Source organism: Haemorhous mexicanus, chromosome 1 (genome assembly GCF_027477595.1).
Source record: "Haemorhous mexicanus isolate bHaeMex1 chromosome 1, bHaeMex1.pri, whole genome shotgun sequence".
NCBI classification, from domain to species: Eukaryota; Metazoa; Chordata; class Aves; order Passeriformes; family Fringillidae; genus Haemorhous; species Haemorhous mexicanus.
The window spans coordinates 38,595,566-38,617,424 of record NC_082341.1 but is presented as its reverse complement, the minus strand read 5'-3'; the positions used below and the strand labels follow the sequence as shown (position 1 = coordinate 38,617,424).

General features: G+C 39.6%; 1 protein-coding gene across 8 annotated transcripts in view; it reads left to right on the top strand.

The window, feature by feature from the left end:
• Positions 1-21,859, top strand: part of THRB (thyroid hormone receptor beta) — a 154,905-nt gene that overhangs the window by 63,872 nt on the left and 69,174 nt on the right. The window contains exon 3 of one of the 8 annotated variants that reach the window (XM_059846316.1): positions 6,785-6,855. The exons of 6 other annotated variants lie outside the window; for them this stretch is intronic. The gene's annotated coding sequence lies outside the window, so the exon portion shown is untranslated. Of the gene's footprint in view, positions 1-6,784; positions 6,856-14,829; positions 14,921-21,859 lie in introns of those variants that run through there. One more of the 8 variants, XM_059846351.1, reaches the window with a different exon arrangement.

Below are 21,859 nucleotides of genomic sequence, written 5' to 3'. Positions count from 1 at the left end.
GATCTTTTTTTCTTCTAAGGGAATGCTTTGCATCTTGTAAAGGTGGTAGTGGTGTACTGTGTAATGGTTCCACCATCCTTGTAAAACAAGATGTACTTTCTTCTGTTAAAATTAGAACTACTGCAGAGATGCCACACTTGGTATGAAATTGCAAATAGTCCCTCCTGGGAGAAGGTGATTTTCCTTGCTGAAGGAAAGTTGGCAATGATAAGCAGATAATCCATGAAAATAGTGTTGTCATAAAAATGGAAATTGAAGTTTGTATCTGTGGGAATTAATAATACTATAGGGGGTGGGAAGAAAAGCAGGGTGCAACTGTATGGCCAGTGTTCCTCTCCATCTTCTGCCTTTAGGACTAATTCATCACATAGTTGTGTGAAGGGAATTCACTGCTAAAAGGAGAAGGTGAATGAGATAGAAAGTGAGCTGAAAATTGAAATAAAAAAAATCTGTGTATCTTTTAAAGACTAATCACTGGGTACAACCTTGAACCCCCAGTCACAGGAAGCTTTCTGCCTTACTTTGTTCCATCTCAGCTCTGGACTGTGGTGTAGTTGCACATGCAATGCCCTCTCTCTGTTGAGCAATCAACACCATAAAGGCCAATAATTAACCAACACCTGGCTAGTGATCAAAAATCACAGCAGAAATCAGTGAAAACCATCACAAATTCTCCCGTGCTGAGGCAGATTACCCATCCCACAGAGGACAGCAGTTCAGGGCTGCCTTGTCCTGGCCACTGCCTTCTGACCCTGGGTGTGCTGGCATGGTGCAGCTGTGCTGGAGCAAACTCTCCAGGGCAGGGTCTGAGCTGTGGCTGCTCTGAAGGCAGAGGCAAGGGCTTTTGCCCACATGGATTGTCTGCTGCTACTAGGGCTGGGTAAAAGGTGGTGTGTGCCAGGCTACAAGTAGCTACAAAATAAACACACAGATTGACCTTCAGAAGGGCTTTTGTTTAGTGTTTTGTTCTCAGTTGTGATGAGTAGCTCCTGTGTCCTCTCCACAAGACTGATAAAATGAAGTTGTGCATAGATGGATTTGTAAGGGAAGATTTTCAAAGGCATATTTCCTTAAAAAACTCTGTGAAACTATCTACCTGATTGCTGTTAAGAGGTACCTCAGACCATGTTTCTCATTTTTGGTATGTACATTTCTAATCATGGAAACAGGGCGTGTATTTTTAAATATGTGTTAAAAAGAGGGATCTTTTCCCAATAAACAGAGGTTCATTTCTGACTGCAGTTTTGGGGATGTTTTGAGTCTCAATAACAGGAGACCTGTGTGGAGTGGCCTAAATATTTAGAAGCAGCATGTTTTAGTCAGTATCTGAAAACATTAGCTTTGAGTTGTACATTTCCAGCTTAAAAAGTTATTATTCATTTTATTCTTGCTTAAGTGCTGCACACACACAACAAACAGAGTTTGCAAAATCAAGTGCTGTACCCCACCCATGACCCTGTTTCCTTTCATCATAAACTCATTATCAGTCACCTAAATCCCTTTCATTTTAATCTCTTCAGGGGATCCCACTCTCTTCTGCTGCATAACTGGTCTGTATGGGCCAGATATACCCAAGTTCTCCTCCACTTTCCAGCAGTTTTTCCTTGCTGGATTGTGAGGCAGTCTGGTCCCACTCTCTGTGCTGCCTGACCTCCATCCTGGGCTGTGGCACAGGCAGCAGCAATGGCAGCAAAGGCATCTCAGCTTCCTCTCTTTGCATGAGGATAATGCTCGTCAGTGGAACCCAACATTAAACCCAGTATCTAGCACCTCTCACAAGTTTGCAGACATTTGGAGTGTCATCACATTTGAACTGATTTTAACTGGCCTGGCAAGAGCCACTTCCCTGAGTAAAATGCATCCTCTGCTATTTAAAACAAAAGGGATATTTAAATTCTTGAATATAGTATTTTCTCTTGGCAAAACAATGTTTTTTTTTTTTTTTTCTGGCTTCTGTCTTGGAAATAATCAAACCATTTTGGTTAATGTAAGAAAAAAATTAGCCTGAACCACACATCCAACATGGAAAGCTTCAGCCCAAACAATTAATCTGGCAAAATTATAAGCAAGTGAAAATCAGATTTATAGGAAGCATTGGATAATCCTTAGTAATGGTCTATGTCACAGCTCCCACCTGTGTGTATTGAATTCACAAGACCACTTTCTTGTCAACATGCATGCAACTTGCACACAGTCTCCTTCAGTGTATTCTGCTGAAATGCATCTCTCTTAAATAAATAATCCACTTAATATGCATAAGAATCACTCTAAATATGACTGCAGCTAATGGCATGTGTTGTTAAACCTGTTAATTGCTTATAATCTCTTTGCATAGATTGTGTTTTAAAATAGCAAATGGAGGGCCAAATGCTCAGTTTTCCTTCATAATTGTTCCTGTTAGACATGTTTTAATAATTATAAAATTTTTGTCCACCCTCAAAAACATACAGTAAATTTATAATATAAAAGCTCAGTATTTGAAATGCTATTGTGGCACAGAAAGCTGTCTAGCAATTAATGGTTCAGGAAAACAATAAGTTAGTGCAAAGCCTTGAGTCTTCATTCTCCTAATACATCATTTTGTTTATTTCCATACATATTTCATACTGTTGTTCGCAGTTGGAGTCAGAGGAAGCCTTTGGCTGAATATTCTCTACCCCTAGCTAAGAGACTCTGTTGTGTTTTCATTACATTTGCCTCACATAATCACTCACTGTTAATTTCAAAAAGCCTTTGATATTTCTGCATGTGTGTGTCCTAAACAACAAGCTGATCCATAATGCAGCATGATTTATTGCCTTCTGACCTCGCACACAGCTTCTCCTTGTGGAAAACAGCTTACAAACCTGGGTGTTAACTGCAGCTTGAGTAGCACAGAAAACTTTCTTCCTCTGTGCAGTACCTGCATTCCTGGGCAAGGTCAGTGATCTGGTCAAGTGAGGCTTTTTTCTTTGGATGGCCTGTCCTGCCCACATTCCTTATAATAATTTTTTTCCTCCTATATTCAAGTATCCTTCCCAAACCAACTCTACATGTGTGGAGAAGTCTCACTGTTTACTGTGACTGCAGGCTGGCGATGCAGTGCATCTAGGATGAGTACTCCAAGGGCCAGATGGAATATGCCAGTGTGCTGTGGAAAAACAGCAGCAAGCATGAACTGTGGAAAAACAGCAGCAAGCACGAACACCTTTCCTTCAGCTTGCTTGCTTTGATGGGCTCACATTGTGCCACCAGAGCAAGTCTGATGTAAGGGATGCTGGGGCAGGAAGGCTGAAACTTACCAGGGAGACATGGAGAAGGAAGTTGGTGTGCAGAGAACATTGCCTTAAAGCTTATAATTTTCAGAGAAGCTGTCTGCAGGAATGCTGTAGGCGTGGAAGCATGAAGATCTCAGGAGGTTGCACCGGCTGTACCCTGGGATTTACACCCATTGGTGGGAGGAGTCTTCTCACAATCTCCACCTTATAGGTAGAACTGCATAAATTTAAGTGGCCTAACTGAACCAGAAAATCATTGCCCAGCATTGAAATTTGGAGTTAGGAATTTTGAGTCCAGGAATCTCTGCTACTTAGTTCTCTGGTAGACAGAGTAGATACTTGTAGCTTAAGGTACACAGGAGGGAAAAGGGTTAGAAGAAAAAAAGTAAGCAAAGATTTTGGAAATCCAGTGTCTTTGCACAGGCCATATGATCAAAGTCTGCTAGAAACCTTTTGTGAGAGAGAGAGAACGTGCAGTTAAAAAGTCATTTGTTGCTCAGGCAAGTTCTTTTGGAAGGAGGGGGCTGACTGAATCTCCAGGTGCTAATGGTGAGAGTGGCAGTGGTTACTCTTCTGGTTCTGCCCGAACTGATGCCTTGTCAAGGCTGACCTAGAACAGAGGCTCAGTAAAGTAGATATTTATTAAATGGCCTCAGTGGAGACACCCTGGGCAGCACAAGAGCCCAGCCAGGACTACACCCAAGATGAACCCAAAATGGTCACAAAATGAATGACCGGTCACGAGCTCTCTCACCTTTATAAATTCGGGTCCATTTGCATATTGGAGTTAATTGTCCAGTTACAGCTTTAGGTTATGAAGTCCCATCCTGCTTGCTTTTCTCTCTTCAGTCCACATTGTTTATGCTCTTGGGCCTGAAATTTGGATCAGTTTTCCTTGGTTCCAAGCTAGAAGAGGAATTGTTTTGTCTAGCTGCTCTGTGAATAGAGCTTACCATCCCTTAATATGAAGCTCAGAACTACGCATTAAAGCAGAACAGAAGCTGAAAAATACAAAAGCTAAAGCCTAAGACATCATGCTCACTGTCATGGCTTGGCCAGTTTTCCCTCCTCTGTCAGTCTTTTCAAGGTGGGCAGAGCCAAGGAGGATTTTAAAATGGCGCCATGCCTTGCAGTCAGTTCCAGAGTAAATGGAAATAATGGAAGAAGTAATAAGAAGGTGGCAGCAGTGGGGCAGGGAGAGAAAAAAAGAGAGCACAGTGGTACTGCTCTGTTCTGTGGGAATGAAGGATCACACATTAGGGGAAAAGCTGGCTCTCATGTGTGTGGAGATCTGCCACACACATGCTCATGTGCTGATCATGGTCAGTGACCTCATCCATATGCAGGCCTGGATATCACAGTGGTTAGGGTTTGCCAGCCAAGGACTGACTCTGGAGGAAAGTGAAGACTGGCTGGTTTTGGCAGCAAATCCCCGCTCTTTGCGGAGTCACTTGGAATCTTGTGAGGGCTATGAATCTTAGAGTCTTTTCGTTGCAGGGCTTTAAAGGTGCCTGGCAGATGAAATAAGTTCATTTACTGGTTATTTTATTCCTCAACTAAATCTGCTTTCTATTTGTACCTGCATGAGCTCACTGATTTGCATTCCTGTGATGTGCTCTTTCTCTTTTCTTTTATTTTTTTGGGCTATCTTACTGAAGAGTCCCCAAAATCCAATACTCTGCTAAGTCCATTGAGACACAGAGGAATGGTGATACCCATTCCATGTGCAGGAATGATGGGAATGACCTCAGAAAGGGTCAGTGATACAAGTCTAGGCTGAAGCCTCTGTTGCTGCAGGTGCTCTCAGTTGCATGCAGGGTCACCAAGCTGTGTGAGCTGGGACTTGTCCTGTAACTCAGCGTTTCCAGGCAGGGAAAGGCATGCTAACAGGACTGCTCTTTCCCAGCAGTGCTGCTCAGCTCTGTCCAGGACAGGCCAAGTCCTCATTAACATCTTTTGCCCACTCTTGACATAGTTCTGGAATGGCAGTGGTTGGTATTTCCGTTTAGAGGGACTGATTTTTAGGTTCCTTTCCTAGTTGTAGCAGTCCTTGCTGAAGCACAAAATAAGTATATATGAAACTCTCCTGTGGTCTCCACAGCTCTGCAGTAAAGGTAGAACTGAAGATCCCAAGAGACAGAGAATTTTCCCATAAATTCTTTGCCCTGTCTGTTTTCAAATTAACTGATGATGGATGAGGGGGAAGAGGAAGAGAAAGAATAGCATAATAAAACTCCCCCGTTGCATCCCTTAAAATTCTCAAGGAATGTTCATAAAAATCAATGTTGCTTCTCTTCAAGCTGCTGGGGGGCACAAGTCTTTAATCAATTAAATTCTCATTTTTAGATTTTTTTTTTTAGCAAGGCTTCTTAAATGTCTTTCTGCTGTTATGTGTGTCTGGTGTTACTTTTCTAGCTAAAATATTGGGTAAGTTTTGCATAGTTTAGATATATACTAGATAAGCAAATAATAATGGGAAACATGAAAGTATGGTTTACATTAGGAATTAAAAGTTGATGTAATCTGAATGGGAGCCACATGAGTTTGAATTGTTTGGCTAGTTTAGTTCATGCAATTGGGAAAATAATGGAAAGGAGGTGTAAGTATTTGTGGTACATCTGGTTACTGGATAAAGCAGAATATCATCTAAAATTGTGTTTTTCTTTTTGTGATAATCCTTTCTAGTCTTAGGGGGCAATCAAGATAAAATAAAATCTGTGAACTGCCATTTTCCTTGTAAGCTATAAAAAACATATTCTGGTAATTTGTTCATGAGTAGGTGAACATGGCTGTTCCTATTGTATTCCTAATTTCCATTTTGAATAAGGATATTAATCTAGCAGGCTGTACTTGATTTGTGTTTCATAAAAAAACAACTGGTGGGATATGTGTAGGCCAGATAGGAATAATTTTATCTGAATATACTCGCTTCTTTAATAACAAGTCATCCCTTCTTCTCAGAGTAGTTTATCCCACTACTTTTTTCACCCATTTCAACTCCACCAAGGGCTGGTATCCTGAGGAGACCTCCATTCCTTGCGTTTTGTGCCTGACCTCCCAACAGCAGTTCTTGTTTACCTAGGGAGATAATTGTTTTCTGGAGAGCATCCAGCTGATAACTTACTTTTTCATTAGACCCCTTTTTCCTATTAGTTATCTCCTGTTAGTTGATCTGTGTCATTTGATAAAACTAATTAGGTAATAAAAGACTGTTTCTGAGCTCCTCCCTTTAATTTTGGCATGGTGAAATGTGCTTCTTGGCACCTTGCTCTTTCCACATAAAGACAGCCTTCAGTTGACAAACAACATTAATCCAAAAGAAAACAAGCCAGTTCACGCATCCTCTCTTGATATATCCTTGTGCCAGAACAAAATAGTTCCTAACAAATTATTTGTTCCAAAGATAGTGACATAACCCTGGCTCTGGTTTAGAGTTTTGCAAATGTTTGCAGAGCTTCTGAAGAGGCCAGGCTAAAAAAACTCAATGAAACCATTCAGAATTCTACTAAAAGCATTTTGTTTCCTAGGACTTTCCTCCCTTCTGAAAATGCCCTCCCACAGCTGCATGGCATTTATTAGAAGGTGATGAAGGTATAAGGTAGGAAATAACATTTTATATTTTATTTTAAAAATTGGGCTAATTTTTAGGCTTCCTTTTTAGATTACATACATTTTTGTAAAGAAAGGGATATCTCAATGGAAGGTAAGCCTTTTATTAGCTTCAAATTGAAGTATGCTCATCCAATGAAAAAGGCTGACCAGATTGTCTTTCCTTAAAGTTTTCAGTATGAGGGTTTTAGGTGTCATGGTATGCAGCATTTCAAAGACAAATAGCCAAGAATTGCCACTCCTTTATGGACAATGTCCTCTGCTGCGCCCTAATGATGTAGCAATTTCCTGAGGATGCTGGTGGATTTTTTTTTTTCTTGATTTCTTGCTGCACCCCAGAATAAAATTCTTCTTCCAAGTTTACTTTGAGAAGAGTATAGAACATGCTATGCTCAGATGTAAGACCTGAAGAAATCACTGTAGTCATTTTCCATTCACCCCAAAGAGAATCTATCAGAGCCAGTGAAATTAGACTAACAAATGGATCTCCACGGTAGCTGTTCTGTGTTTTACACTCAGAAATGTCATCTCTCTTAAAAGAATGGCTTCTACCTGTTTGGTATTGAATACAAGCAGTGCTTTGGTCAGGTCTGAAGAACTGTTTTGTGTTAGTTGCATATTTACTGTGTGTTGTATCTCCTTCCATCTCAGAAAGATCTGCCATGGGGATGTTCATGTTGTGCTTGCAGAGATTTGGAGTATTAAATCTTCTGGGATGCAAGAGCCCTAAAATAGCAGTGTATGAAATTTTAAAATCAGTGGTATGATAAACCTGGGTAGTACTAGTGTGGCTTTGTGAGTCATGTGATAAATAAATGATGGAAGTGATAGTGAGAGTCAGTTACAGCAACAAAAAGTAACAGTTTTAAAAACTAAGAGGAAATAAAAGTTTGTACTTTCATTTGTCCTAATTAGATTCAGAGAAGGTTTTGACTTGCTTTTTGCCCCTGAACATTTTTTTATCTTCTCTAGATGCACTTATAGCCAATAGTGACATATGGGCATTCAGCTAAGATGCCTGAGATGGTTGTTATCCTCTGGAGCTGCTGCTTTTCCTAACATGAACAGTCTGAGATACTGCAGTTTATAACTACCATAATGCTAACTACAACTTTTTCTGTCTGTTTTGACTATCAGGCAGAGTTGATTTTGCATTTCTAGCATTAAACATAAGAGCTTTCCAGGCAAATAGCAATCACCACTGGGGAAAGGAATTGAAAGCACGGGCTAGCCTGCCATTTTGTCAAATCTGGTACTTGTTTTTCACACATAAGCAGCTCTGGAAATCCAAACGACCAAGCCTGTTTGTCCTATGTGCTGTCCTTTAATGTACTACTCATTTTCACTTCAGATAGATAGTCTCTTAGCCCTCCTGGCCAAAATGAAGCCTCCAGTGCCACATGAAGCCCCTGTGAAAGCCTTGCTCAAATTGTTCCAGTGCTGTGCTTAGTGGTGCATCAGTGAATTGTATCCTGTGTGGCACGATTTTCAGCTGTGAACAAATTCTCCAGGATTTGCTAAGAGGTAGTGTTGGGAGTCTCTGTATTTATAGGCAGCCCTGTAGTGCCCAGCAGCATGACACTCATTGTCCCCCAGGATCCTTTCCCTGTCTGGGCTCTGTGCTGTCCGCCCCTGTTGGAAATGAAGAAGTGGAGCAGTGCCAGAGGTGCTCTTGCCAGCAGGGTTATGGGCTCATTTTGGCTTGACTCCAGAAGAAGGGCAACAGATAAGGAGTAGAGGAGGCTACAGCCCAGTTTTGAATGGAGTTGCTCTTGGTTTCTCTGCCTTGGCTCAATGTTTAGCCATGGTCTCTGCACAGCTGTCAAGATCTGATCCACGGGAAGGGAGAGAGACGGCTTGGCTCACACTGCTGCAGTCCTGTCCTAGGCACTGCAGAAATAAATGAGGAAGTGCTGTTGAGCAGAAGCACTGCTCTGGGTGTCCTGGCAGGAGACAGCACAGCTCCTCTTCTCCTTTCTTGGCTGGACAGGTTGAGAGAGCTCACCTGCCTGCTGCTCATCTGTGCTGCTGACAGATGCTGCTTGTACAACTGGTGGGAGAATCCAACCTCTCCATCCCCAGCCTGGCACATGAAGACAATGCAGTTTAATATAAATGTGTTCTTTTCACTGCTTATTAAAACAAAGCTACATGTGAGCATTTTGTGGATTAAACCATTAATATTCACATTTTCACTCCTATGGGGTCCACAAACACTATCTGTATATGGAATTAAGAGTGCATAGCTGTAAGAGAGCTGTGTCTTTACTAGCTAACTACTGTGCAGCATTTTCTGAATTAATGAGAAATCCTTCTACAAGTCAGGATTGTTTTTTCTAGCAGGGATTGCTGTTGTGACACTAGATTCTTTTCAGGTTCAACAGCATTGTGCTTAGATGAGACAATTTATTGTTTTGTTGGATTTTTTTTTAATTAACACATCAGAGAAGTGCCTAAACTCATCTGAAAGTTAGAAGAGAAAAAATACACCCTACTTTACTGCCCTGCTAGTGTTAGCTCTACTGACAGATCAGCAGTCAATGATGTTTTACAGTGCTTTTGTTTGGTGCTAAAAAAAAATATTTTCTGTTTTATGCCTAAGTTACATGGAATACATATAAGAGCTAAAATTGAGTCTATGTCTTGCAAAGGAGAATTAAAAATGGAAGGAAAATACACTAAATTGTGGTGTGAGTGGGTTGTGGCAGTGACTTTCTTCTATGCAAAATTTAAGATAAAAGGTGAAAAATGCTAAAAGTTAAGTAACAGCTGGTGCTGATAAACAGTATTTGTCTTCAAAGAGCCATAGGGATTTTCATGAATTTCAAAAGATCCGTAAGCGAAAGAGATTATTTGGCTTGACTTGCAGATACTGCCGCCGAAGCAAAGAACTTAAGTAACTGTCCATAGCAGAGCCAAAATGAAATCTGACTCAGGTATTCCTGATCTCTCTCCTTGTTCTCTAGCTGCTTGACTGTCAAGGCAAACTGACACAAAATTGTCAGCAGGTTGTTCCTGATTTTATTTTTTTTTAGCCGTTAGAAACATTGGTTCTCTGTGACAGACAATGTTTGTACTACGGATGCATGAAAGTGATTTGAGCATGTCTGCTTGTGGATATATTTTATTTTTAGAAACTGCAGAATTTTCCCCTGTTCTTACCATTTCCTGTGGTTTTACTCTGGAGCATGATGGATGAAGAAGGCTATTTGTGTGATTAAGGTATGAGAATAGCAACTGTAGGTCTTGGGTTTGCAGTTGCAAGTCAGATGTGACGGTCAGTCCCCGAAGTGTAGTAGCAAAAAGTTAACTTCTTCATCTAATAAAGGAATATTTGTCCTATTAGAAGTGCGTAGGAGAAGTGAGGCTGCATTAATATTTTAAAAGCCCTGTGGGATCCATGTAGGAAAGTGTCCGTGGAAGTGGTATTAAGTCAGTGAGAGTGTAGAAACAGTACATTCACCTGTAGTAAGCAGTGAGAGAATTAAGCTGAACAGGAGCACCAGGCACTGGAGTAAGTGTTGACACATGGAGTTAATTGAGAGCAATTAGGTCTGTGCATAGACAAGATCTACACAGCCCGTTTGATGCACGGCATTATGTGAGTAAAGGGTGCAGGATTAGACCTTTTGTTTACAGATTTACCTAATGCTTTGAACTATTTGGATGAATGGTGTTACACAAATGTTAGTCATAATTATTATTTAATTATGACCGCATGTTTACTTTGAACATAGTCCTGTGCCTAATATGTAGGAAAGCCGGGATAATGTTGCAGCTCCAGTGTGCGAGCTGCTGTTTGCCAAGCAGTGTTTCCCTAATGGCTTCTCCTTCCAAGGGATGGAAATGCCTCCCTGGACGGTGAAGTTACACCAGTTGTGGTATGTAATAGGCAAATAGCTTGCATAAGAATACCTTCAGCTAGAACATTTTAGAATATGCATCTGAGATAGAATGCTAACTTATTAAAATTGAGGCTATTAAATGTGCTGCTTGTATATCATTTCAAAATCCCTGAGATGCCAGTATTTCATTCTGTTTCCATTGAGAGTGCAGAAAGCAAATTTCATAGTATGATTCATAATATAGGAGTGCTACAGAATTTGTATAATTCATGTGTTGCTACTTTAATTTACATTTAAATGTTTAAACTGTTATAAAATTGAAGATTCTTTAAACTTTAATCTATTTTTTTCACTCTTAAGCAGAATGAAGTTGTTCCTTGTTTAACTCTATTTTGAGGTTTTCCTTTGCTCTGATCTTCCATTTCAGATACTGTGGAGATCTTAAGATAATTTTATTAGTGTCTACACATATAAGCAAGAAAGAGCCTAGTGGGGTTTTTTTTTTTGTTGGGTTTTTTTTTTTTCTTTTGTTTTGGGGTTGGGGTTTTTGTTTGTTTGTTTGTTTGTTTTTGTTTTGTTTGGTTGGGGGTGTTTTTGGTTTTTTAACTTTTTTTTTTTTCTTGGTAAAAAGACCCTTATAAGAAATATAAATCTGAGGGATGTATATATACATATATATATGAGGTATATCCTAGGTTGTAAGATATGGAATGCTTTCTGTCCTATCCTTTTCACTCAGTTAATGTGGGTGGTTTTTTAAGTGACCAAAGGTAATGGAGAATATGAAGATTTTCCTTAGAATGCTCTTAGTGCTTTGAATGGAGATACCTCCTCTGTGCCTGGCATTTTACAATGATTGTTGGTGCTACTGAGAGGGGGGAAAAGACCTCTCTTGAGCGGACTGTGCACATGGACTTGTGTGCAGGATCAGCCTCATTAATTCAACAAATATCTGTCCTATCTTTAACCCAATACAGGAATCTTCTCATTCCTGACTGAGTCACTGAATCCCATACAGTAATTGCAGCTTGTATTTTTCTCATTGTTCAAGGCACTCGATCTTCCCTGTGGGCCTCCCCTGACATGCTTGGCCCTGCTCACCAGCCTGTAGAAGAAGATTTGTGAATCTCCTGGTGGTGACAGGCTTAAGGTGGCATGACACTTCCCACGTGCACCAAAAAAGCACGTGTATTTCTGTACTTCAGTTTTCATGAGCACCTGTTGGCTTAGGTGAGAAATTACTTATCTGGTACATTTAAAAAGAAAATTAAAACAGTCATTTAGAATAAGTGTATGTTTTCTAAAGGGAAAAGGGGAGACATGCTGATTCCTTCAAGAGAGAGGAAACTTTTTTTAAAGTCCAGGCGTTCAAAGTCTACTTAAGCTTTCTTTCACACGAAAGACATTCTGTTCTACATGATTGTGTCTACCTGGAAACAAAGCATTTTGGTATAAGTAATTTATGTTTGATTTGAAAAGATTTCTGAATGGAAGTTTGGTTTTAGAAAATTATTTCACCCCTTCAATTTATTATTTTGGTGTAGAAATGAAGGTAAAAATAATTTGTGAATGCAGTTTCCTTGAGAGGGCTTGAGTTTCTGCATTCCTTTGCTTTTCTCTGTGTTTTTTCAGCCTGGCCATACGATTGAATGTTTGAATATTGTAGTGTCAACAGCTCCTTGTATTTTCACTTGATACAGTTGAGCAAAAATTTTGACATTCAGCCGAAAAGTTTGAGGAGCCATTACCAGCATAATTCTGCTTCTTAAGTAAATCTCATCTCAGTGCTTGAAATCTAAATGGATTAATATTTTTAATGTCTTGTTTACAATGCTGCCTATGAAAGCCTGTATTTGTCTACTTGCCAACCTTCCTTCTTGGCCAGGAACCATTTTGGCGTGAATCTCAACGCTGGGCTCCCTTCCATTTTCCTTGAGTCTCTCTCTGGTTCCCTCCCTTTTCCTCAGGGGCTCTCTGGAAGATTGTCAGAAGGGCTTTAATTTCTTGAGCAAGTCAGCTTTTTTTGACTCCTAAATATTTCTGCCCCAGCCCTGAATTTCAGAGTTTGCCAGCCAACCACAGATGGCTTGCCCCAGTGGTGTTACAAAAAAATACATACATTCTCTGGTTTTGCTGAAAACAAACCTAAAACCAAACCAGTGTTAGCTTTGTAAGGGGGCAGAAAAAGATGCTTAAGAAAAAAGAATCATATGTTGTGGTGTGTGCGTGGGACTTGACAGGGTGCCCAGCAGTCATGGTGGAGTAAAGGTGAGCCAGTAGGTAATTCCTAATGTAGATTGTATCCACTATGGTATCCTATACCATTTATACATTTTACCAGCAGAGCCATACTAGCTAGGAATGCTCCAAAATTTACTAAAATTGGAAAAAACCCCAAATATGACCATAATGGTGCCACAGGTTTAGCTGTGATTGCTGAGGGTCTCCAGGGGTAGGAGGGGTCTCAGAGGAGAGTCTGGGGATTTGGCAAGTGTGGCATAAGCCCAAGTGCTAAAGCAGCAAGCAGCTTCTTAGAGAGTAGAAACCAGGGGTGTATGATATCAGATTACATTACAGTAAAATTGTGCAGCTGCAGGTATGGTGAACCCTCTTCTGAGCAGGCCAGCAAATCCTCACTTAGTGGTTATTTTGGTATGTGATACTCTGATGCTAATCTAAGGAGTTGAATGCGAAACCAGAGAAACCCCAGCAACAATGAGAGCCCTTAGCTGAGCGAGGAGCACTTGGCAGTTCCCCTGCCTTCCTAGAGACCGAGAGTGAGCACGAGCTCACGCAGTGACAGGGTGCAAGGTCTCTGGAGAGGAGTGGACAGTGGGTCCCTGCATGGTCCCCTGAGTCAGGTACATGTCGGAGGGAGAGGTGGTGTCCCCACACAACAATACTGGGACTGGTAATCAAACAGCCCCCCAAAGCAACCACAATTTCTGCTTGGTCGGGCTTGAGGTGGAAGTTTTCTGCCCGGTCTGGCATTAGAGGGGAATGCAGTGGGGTGGCAGCCCTGGAGCAGAGCCTGACCAGAGACACATTTTGCCAGCCTGCCCTTGCCCTTGGAGGAGTGGGAGCCACTGTGACCCCGTGGTGGAGGAGAATCCACATTGCCCCCTGCCATCAGTACAGTGCTGGTCTGTCTCCTACCTGTGCCTCCCCTCAGCTCCAGCCTCCTGGGGAAGGTCCCCTGCACTGGAGGTGAAGGTGAAGGCGTGAGAGAGAGGAGACAGCCAAAGCCCTGCGTGCCTGCCCATGAGACACAGGTGGGGGCCAGCTGCATCCAGGAATGAGTGAATGAGGGAGTGAATGCATGTGTGTGCGTGTTAGATGCTGATTTCCAAGGAGATTTTAATTTCTGGTTCTTAACATGCCACTTCTTTTTGAAAACACGGTATTACTCAAAATGAGATAGGTTGATGAGACACAATAATCTTGACAATCTTTCATTACAAATATCTGAAGGAATATGAGCTTTCTTAATGTTTTATAGACTACTGTGTCTGGCTCTGAGAAATTATAAAAGAAATATAAATAGCAGGGATAAAGAAAAGGGAAATATGGATTTAATATGCGAAGCAGCCAAATATTTGGCTGCCCTTTATCATTTATTGATCATTCTCTCTGCTGTTCAGAAATTATTTGGAGTCAAGGATTCTCAGATTTTTATTTTTTTTTAAATCTCATTGTCTGTCTCAGACACCAGGCTTACAAGATGAACATACAAACATGAGCCAGTGTGAGTCAGGAAACATGTCAGTGGAGGTGGCTGTGTGAGCAAGGCTGTAGGTAAACAGAAATAAAGTTAATTGGCACTTTTCTTGTATGCACGGGCAGCTGAAGTCCTTTTCGCTGGAAGAAATTTTCTTTTCCCATTATCCTTCAACATTCTCTTGGAGGAATTGTCTCAAGGGAAGTGAGTGAGTCAGAAAATATGCCAAGTTCATGTCATGGCTGTTTCGGCGTTTCTTTCTCTTGTTGGCCTCCAGGAGCTTTATTGGCAAGTGTTTTTAAAGGAAATATTGGCACAGGAAGGCCTTATTGTTTATGTCATGAAAGTCTCTTGGCTTCTTCTGCCTTGTTATTTTCTCCCTTAAATGGGGAAATTAGGAGTGGGGGGACTGAGAAAGGAAAAGAGGAGAGAAGCAGAAACTATTGACGGTTGCTACCAAAATTCTTCTCCCTACATCAGGATGTATCTTGGTGAGTCCTCTCTTTGCTTTTTCTCTGTTGCTGCTTTTCAGGCTCTGCTACTGCTGGTAAATGGGTTTCTAAATGCATAAGTTTCCTTTTTATGCTTTTCAAGATGTGGCACTTAGAGAGTTTTTTGAAAGAAGCCAGCAGTTTTCTGCGGGACTCTCCTCTGCCAGAACAGGGCAGGGAGAGGCAAACGCAGAGCCCAGCCAGGGTCAGATCACTGCTGCCTTCTCACATGCAGATCTGAGCTCTGTGATGGGCTGTGGAGGACATTTCATTAAATTCTTTTTAGTTCTGTGTAAGGTTTGCGTAAAAAATACAATGTGATTTACAGGAGAAAAAAAAAAAAAAAACCTAGGAAGTTCTGCAGAGCAGATGCAGCGGGTACACAGAGAAACAATAGTGAGATGGTGCATGGTCAGAAATGTTGCTTGTTAAAAACCAAAGCAGAAAGCAAAAGCATTCCATCAAATGTGTACACGTTCTTAAAAAAAATACCAAACCAAGGAACCAACCCCCTCCCTCTACCTAAACTTACTCATATGCACTCAGGCAATTTTGGCATAACATAAAAGCACACAAAAAAAGAATTATGTCCAGTGCAGCAATAAAAATTGCTGTAACCTATTACCCTCAAATTAGGTGAGAGTTGGAAAGTCTCTGAGGATGCTATTAAAGAATTAAATATTAACATTTCAAAGAATGTTTCAGTATTTAAATTTTTTTTATTTGGAAAGTAAAAAGTTAACTCTCCTTGTGATCTGTCATGGCAGAAATTCTGTTTCTAAACCAGGTTCATTTTTATCTATATTTGCCTCTGCGATACTTGTGTATGCAGCTCAAAGATCTAGGATAAAAAATTCTTTCAGGTTAATGTAACAAAGGTATGCATTGATGTACGAAAAAAGCATAACCCCATTTCTTCTGGATTTGTTACCACAGAAAAAGAAATTTAAATCAAATGCCTATTTTTGTGAGTTAAACAGAGAAAATGACATCTAAACCACTTTTCTTTGTATCCATTTAAACTAAAGATTGTTTGTGGAATTAAATATCTATTTCAAGGCTAGGATGCAGTTTTTGTGATGTCTCTTCAAACACTAAGTATTTGTTGGTACATAATAATTCTTTTTATTGTGGCATCTTCCTTGCATTTTGGTGATGCCTTTTTGGAATGCTCTTTTTTCAAAGGAATGAGACGTGATTAATCTTGGCTCTTTAAACCTATAGTGTTTCACTTTTCAACTCTTTCATGTTCTTTTGTTTTCTAACCTACCTATTTGCGGCATCTGTGCAAAATTCTGTAAGTGCATAACAGTTTAATTTGTGGAAGCTTTTCCCTTTCCCTTCTACTTCCAATTTTGTACTTGATTTGTGCAAACTTTGCTTCTACTTTCTTTAAAAATGTATATACAATTGAAGGTTAGTTTGAAGTTCTCATGGAATATGCATTTCTAGACCTGAATATTCTTAGAGCTTGTTATTTTTTCAGATTTGGGATCTTGCTCAGCCTCTTACAGGAAAAGTAACTGCCTGCCAACATTAGAATCCAGGGAACAGGAACCTGGATTTTGCTTGGAAAACATCTTTAGGAAAGGTGGCTGTGGCTTTTATATTCCTGCCTTCAAGTTTTTTTTTACCAAGACTGAGCCATGAGAATTATATTGTAAAATGATAGTTACAAAACCAGGAAAAAAATATCCCTTCTAGCAGCACTAGCATATTTTGTTTATAATTCATTTGTATGAATATGAATCTGTAACAAAGTAATCACTTAAAAGGATATGATAGTTTAATATAGGATGTTGCAAGTGAGCCATTTTCACTTTGTTGTAATTGTTATCTAGAGTGAACCATAATCTTTTTCTGGTTTTTTTTTCTGTGTGTACATATACCTGTATCTATGAATAGTTATATCAAAAGATAAGCCTGGTAGTACTTAGGTAATACTTTATCACCATAGATTTTTTTTCTCTGTTAGAATCCTACATTTTTCAGTTCAAGCAGGCAGAAATCTTTGTGCTGTGTTTTTTGTGTCTCATGTCATAACACGAGAGAAAACAAACCATAAAACTGGGTGTGAATAACTGTACTTTGGCCTGTGTCTGCCATCCACTTTACCAGACAGCCAGAATTCTTTAGACATGGCAGTAAAAGCTCAATATTAAATCATTAGCCCATACCTACTGCTCCAGTGTCAGGTACACTGTAACGATATTACTTTATTATTATGCCAGAGCACCAAGTGAAATCACCCATTTCCTTAGGGACCTTCATTGGAGATGTTTTTCTCCTCTGTCCCCTGAAAGTTTAAGGTCTCTTCTGAGCTAGGAAGCCCTCAATTTGGGCTACTCCATTGGTATTAGGCTTGTTGGTTTCCTTAGCAATGAACTATAGGAAAGCTACCTCCTTCTATTCAAGAGCTTCCTCCTCTCTCCCACAGTTCCATTATTTTTTGTTGCATTGGAGAAATAAAAGAAAATAAAAATTGGATATGGTTAATAACAGTCTTGTAAAAACAATTTTCATAATTCAGAACTTTTCATTTTCTGACAGCCAGACTGTCACATGTGCATAGAGAGTTGATCAGGATGAGTGCTCCCAAACCACAGCTACAATTCAGTGCTTAGCATGAAATGAATGGCAACAGGGAGTCAATTATAATTTAGGATTGTGTTGCTCATCATGCAGGCTAAACAGCCTGGATTAACAGGAAGGGGTCAAAATTCACAGGTCTACCTAATTCTTCAGGGGAGGCAATGATTTGGGTACAAATTATGATCCAGTTATAATCTTCTTGAATTTCCAGAAGTTATTAATAGGGATCTTTCCTGAAGGCTTATAAAGAATTAAAGCTCCTGTGCACTGAAAAGGAAACTCTTGTAGTGAATTAATAGCAGGTTAAAAGTTAGGAAGAAATAGGGAGCGAATCATTGAGTTTTTCAGTGGGGGAATCTTGTAAGGCATCAATCCAACATAAGGAAAAAGGGGTTAATATTGTAGTAATGAAGCCTGATGGTGGTGCTTGAGTCAACTGGGAAGAATTGTACAAGGATTTGACAGTATTGGCTGTGACTGAGCAATATGATGGCAGAGGGAATTCAGTCACAATAAATGTTAATATTTTTAAAAGGAGAAGAATTGCAATCACAGTGGATTTACAACCACTTAAGGAAAAAATGGTGGTGTCTAATAGATTTTTAATAAAGGTAACAGCTGAATGTGCATCATATGTCAAAAGCAAACATTGTGAATTAACATGGTCTTTGTTCTGACCTGTTAGATTTTTGTGTCTGTAGTGTTAAAACATGTATAACAGCACAGTATTTTCCATCCTCAGATGCATCTTTTTCTGACATATCTAAAAACCCTGTAATACAAAGAACAAGTGAAAATAGACTAATGCCTACCAATGTTGTAACGCTTTCATAGAAGCACCTAGCAGTTTCTTACTGGTAATCAAGAAAGGAAAACATTGAGAGCATATCTGAAAAATAAAAGGAGTGAAGGCTGTATGAAATTTTAAGCTGGGAAAAATTACAGATGTAAACAGCTTTATGCTGAACAGAAGGCCTCCTTAAAAAATAAAGTTAGTTCATGTGGGGACTTTGCTGTAACAAGCCTGTCTTCCATAATGTTTTATTCTGGAATGGGTTAGTCCCAAAGGACTTTTTTGACTGTGTGGATTCAGATGTATGTACATATAACTGCTGTACCTATCAAATCCTCTATTTATTCCAAAGCAATTTTATCCAGCAAAACTTATGCCTGTTAGGTACTAAGCACCAGTATTGTGGCCATATATATGCAAAATTAACCACTTTGCCAGGTACTTTCCTGGTACAATAACTGCTACATATTTTGTATATATTTCAATTGTTCTCTCGGTTACAAACTTGCACATGAAGTATGGGATGCATACTGCACATAATAATTTCTACTTTTCCCTCCCCATCCATCTGAAGATCTCAGATATTAAAGAGAAGAAAAATATTCTAATCATGCATTCATGAAAGTCATTGGTCTTTGGATCATTTTACTTACACTTTTATATAATGTTAAAATGTCACAATTTCTGACCAAAAAAAAAATTTACAAAATTCTTTTTCACCTACAAAAAGCTTGAGATTACACTGACCAGACTGCTCTTCAGAATTTTATAGGGGTATTCAAACAGCTTAGAAGATTATTGTCATTGCTTCCCTGATTAAAAAAAAAAAAACAAGAAAAAAATGTACGCTTATGTTGTTCTAAGGTTCATCTTATATGTCCATACAAGTAATTAGTAATTTTACAATTTACACAAATTTAAATAGAAAAAGATTAAAATTAAAAGCAGAAAACCCGATGGATAATCAAATGTGTTTCTTCACAGAAAAAGTAATGCAAAGATTTCTACCATATAAATAGACTCTGCATAATGACAGAAAATGTTATTTCTACATTGCTTAATTTCTTATTTTTCTCCCTGACATTTTGAATCCCGCATTAGCCTGTAGAACAGATTCAAAATATCAGAGGTAAAACAAAAAGCCAAACTTTGTCTTCAGGATGTAGTTTCACTAACTTGATTGGGCATTACTCAGAGCAGATCCATTTTTAGCATATTGCAATTTGCATACTGACCTTTTCTGCACTGTGAATGAAAATTGATGCTGTGATGTGTTGATTAGTCCTGTAAAATAACGTTTAAGATTTCATTTAAATATATTGTTTGGTGAACAATAATGACATCCACTCTATTACAATAATAAAAATGTCCATTACGATAATAAAATAACTCTAGATGGCTTCCAGATAGCTGAAAAAGATGATCTTACAAAGCTAAGCTTTATTTTCAGAAATGCTCACTGACATTTTCTGTCTTTGGTAGCTCTCAGTAAAGTGCAGAACTGTTGAAAGTTTAACAATCTTATGCAGGATGGATGTAGACATCAGGTCTGAAATAGGGGAATGTGTACATTTGCATGTGTGCATATGCTGATGATAATAGTTTGGAAAAAATGTCACCTCAAAACTTTAGACAGAGCAGCTGGTCCAGGTGAGTACATAAATGGATGCTTTTATTTCTCTTCCAGTGTGATCGCTGCACAATTTAATATAAACTGAAAGCAGACTTACTTCAGGGAGAATAATCTGGAGTAGTTAATGTGTAGATTGCCCTAAGCAATGACTGCAGAATATGTGCATAATTACTTCAACCTGCTGAGGTCCCAGGTGCAGCACCTGCTCCAGTTTAGTACTGTAGGAGAGAAAGTGAGCAACAGGAGACCGTCTAGACAGGAGTATCAAGAAATACCAAAGGTATGGGAAGCTTGAGTTCTACGTAAGGTTTTAGCAAAGCACAGCTGCTTAGTTTTGTGAAAAGGTGATTGGGAAGACCATGATAACAGTTCTCATGAAATGGATAAAAGTTAGCTGTGAAGAAGAGCCAGAATCGGTTGTGGATCTAGCAGGACACTGATAGTTCTGTCTACAGTAAGAGAACCCTGTACTGGGAAAAACACTTGAAAGAAAGGAAGAGATGAGCAATACAAGATGTTGCCTAGGGTGGGTACGGTGTTTGAAGCTGGCATAAATGGGACTGGGTGTGCAGAAGAGATGCACCAACTGACAGATCTCTTTGTCACAACTGGTCAGGTGCTCACTTTGTCTCAGGTGAGACATGCTATAGTAGTCCTAATAGGTAGCCTCTAGTATACCAGAATTTATATAAAGCCCTATAAGATAAAACTCCTTTTGATCATTGCTGTCCTTCAGTACTTCACCCTGCATTTATGCAAATCCTGCTCACAAATTACAGCAGCAAGTCTGTATGGACAGAAGGAGTAAATCCACTGCTGGGCTGGAGCTGATCCTGCATTGAAAGAACAAACTTTTAACTTGTTGAAATGCTAAAAGCCTGTTGCATGCTGCAGTTAATTTCTTAATGTATAGCATAAGGATGTTTCATTACTATACAGAAATTGGGAAAATAGATGCAGACTGTACTGTTTCGGAGAGCTCATTCAGTGTTTAACTTTTCAGCTATGTGTCTTGAAAAAAGGAAGCAAACTTTCCATCCTTCACACTCCAGTGTTCATTCTGAATGATGTTTAATGTACAGCCTATTGTGGCACCTCCTTTAATTAGCACTTGCTGCTTTTCTTCTTCTGAAGACAATTGTGATAGTGGCAGACTTCATGTCTTTATTGCCTGCAAGATGGGAAAGGCTTCTGTAACTTCTGTAACTGATGGGCTGAGACAGTCTGGGTGCCCGTGGCTCCTAATGAGCAGCACATGACATGGTACAGGGTATTGGCAAGATTAACGAGCCCAGATTTCCTGACCAGCACACTGCCTTGTCATAGCAGCACAGAGAAGGAGTGAGAGAGCATTAGCACATAGTCTGCAATGCACCTTTGTAGTGATGGAAAATCCTGTGCAACCAGCCACAGGAGTAGACATGAAAAAAATCTTCAGGTTTCTATTTGCAAATCAGGACTTGTGCAAATGGTTGGGGACAGATGATTGTTATCAGACTGAAGCCCTAAAGTGGGAATCTGCCATTGATCTTGTTTTGGGAAAATATTCCCATACAGGAAAACAGATCGGAATACGCTCCCCTCCAAAACTGTTCCCAGTTCTCTTGGCAGCATGAAAGGGTGTTTTTTCTTTGTTGAAGTCCCTGTCAGTAATTTTCTGACATCTCTAACAACATGCTTCATTTTAACAAGAAAACATTATCACATAAGCCCCCTGAATGAAATAATACTAATTCTGATGTTTTCTAATCAATAGATTCCTGCTAAGTTTTCCTCTGTACTGAAATTGTTTTTTAAATGCCTTAGTTTGGAAAGCTAATGGCACTTGCAATGCTTTCTGACTAAGACTTTGCAAATACCTGATTTTCATCTGAAGTTTCTGATTTTGTGATACAGACAGTTCTAAGTGTAATCTTTTGGG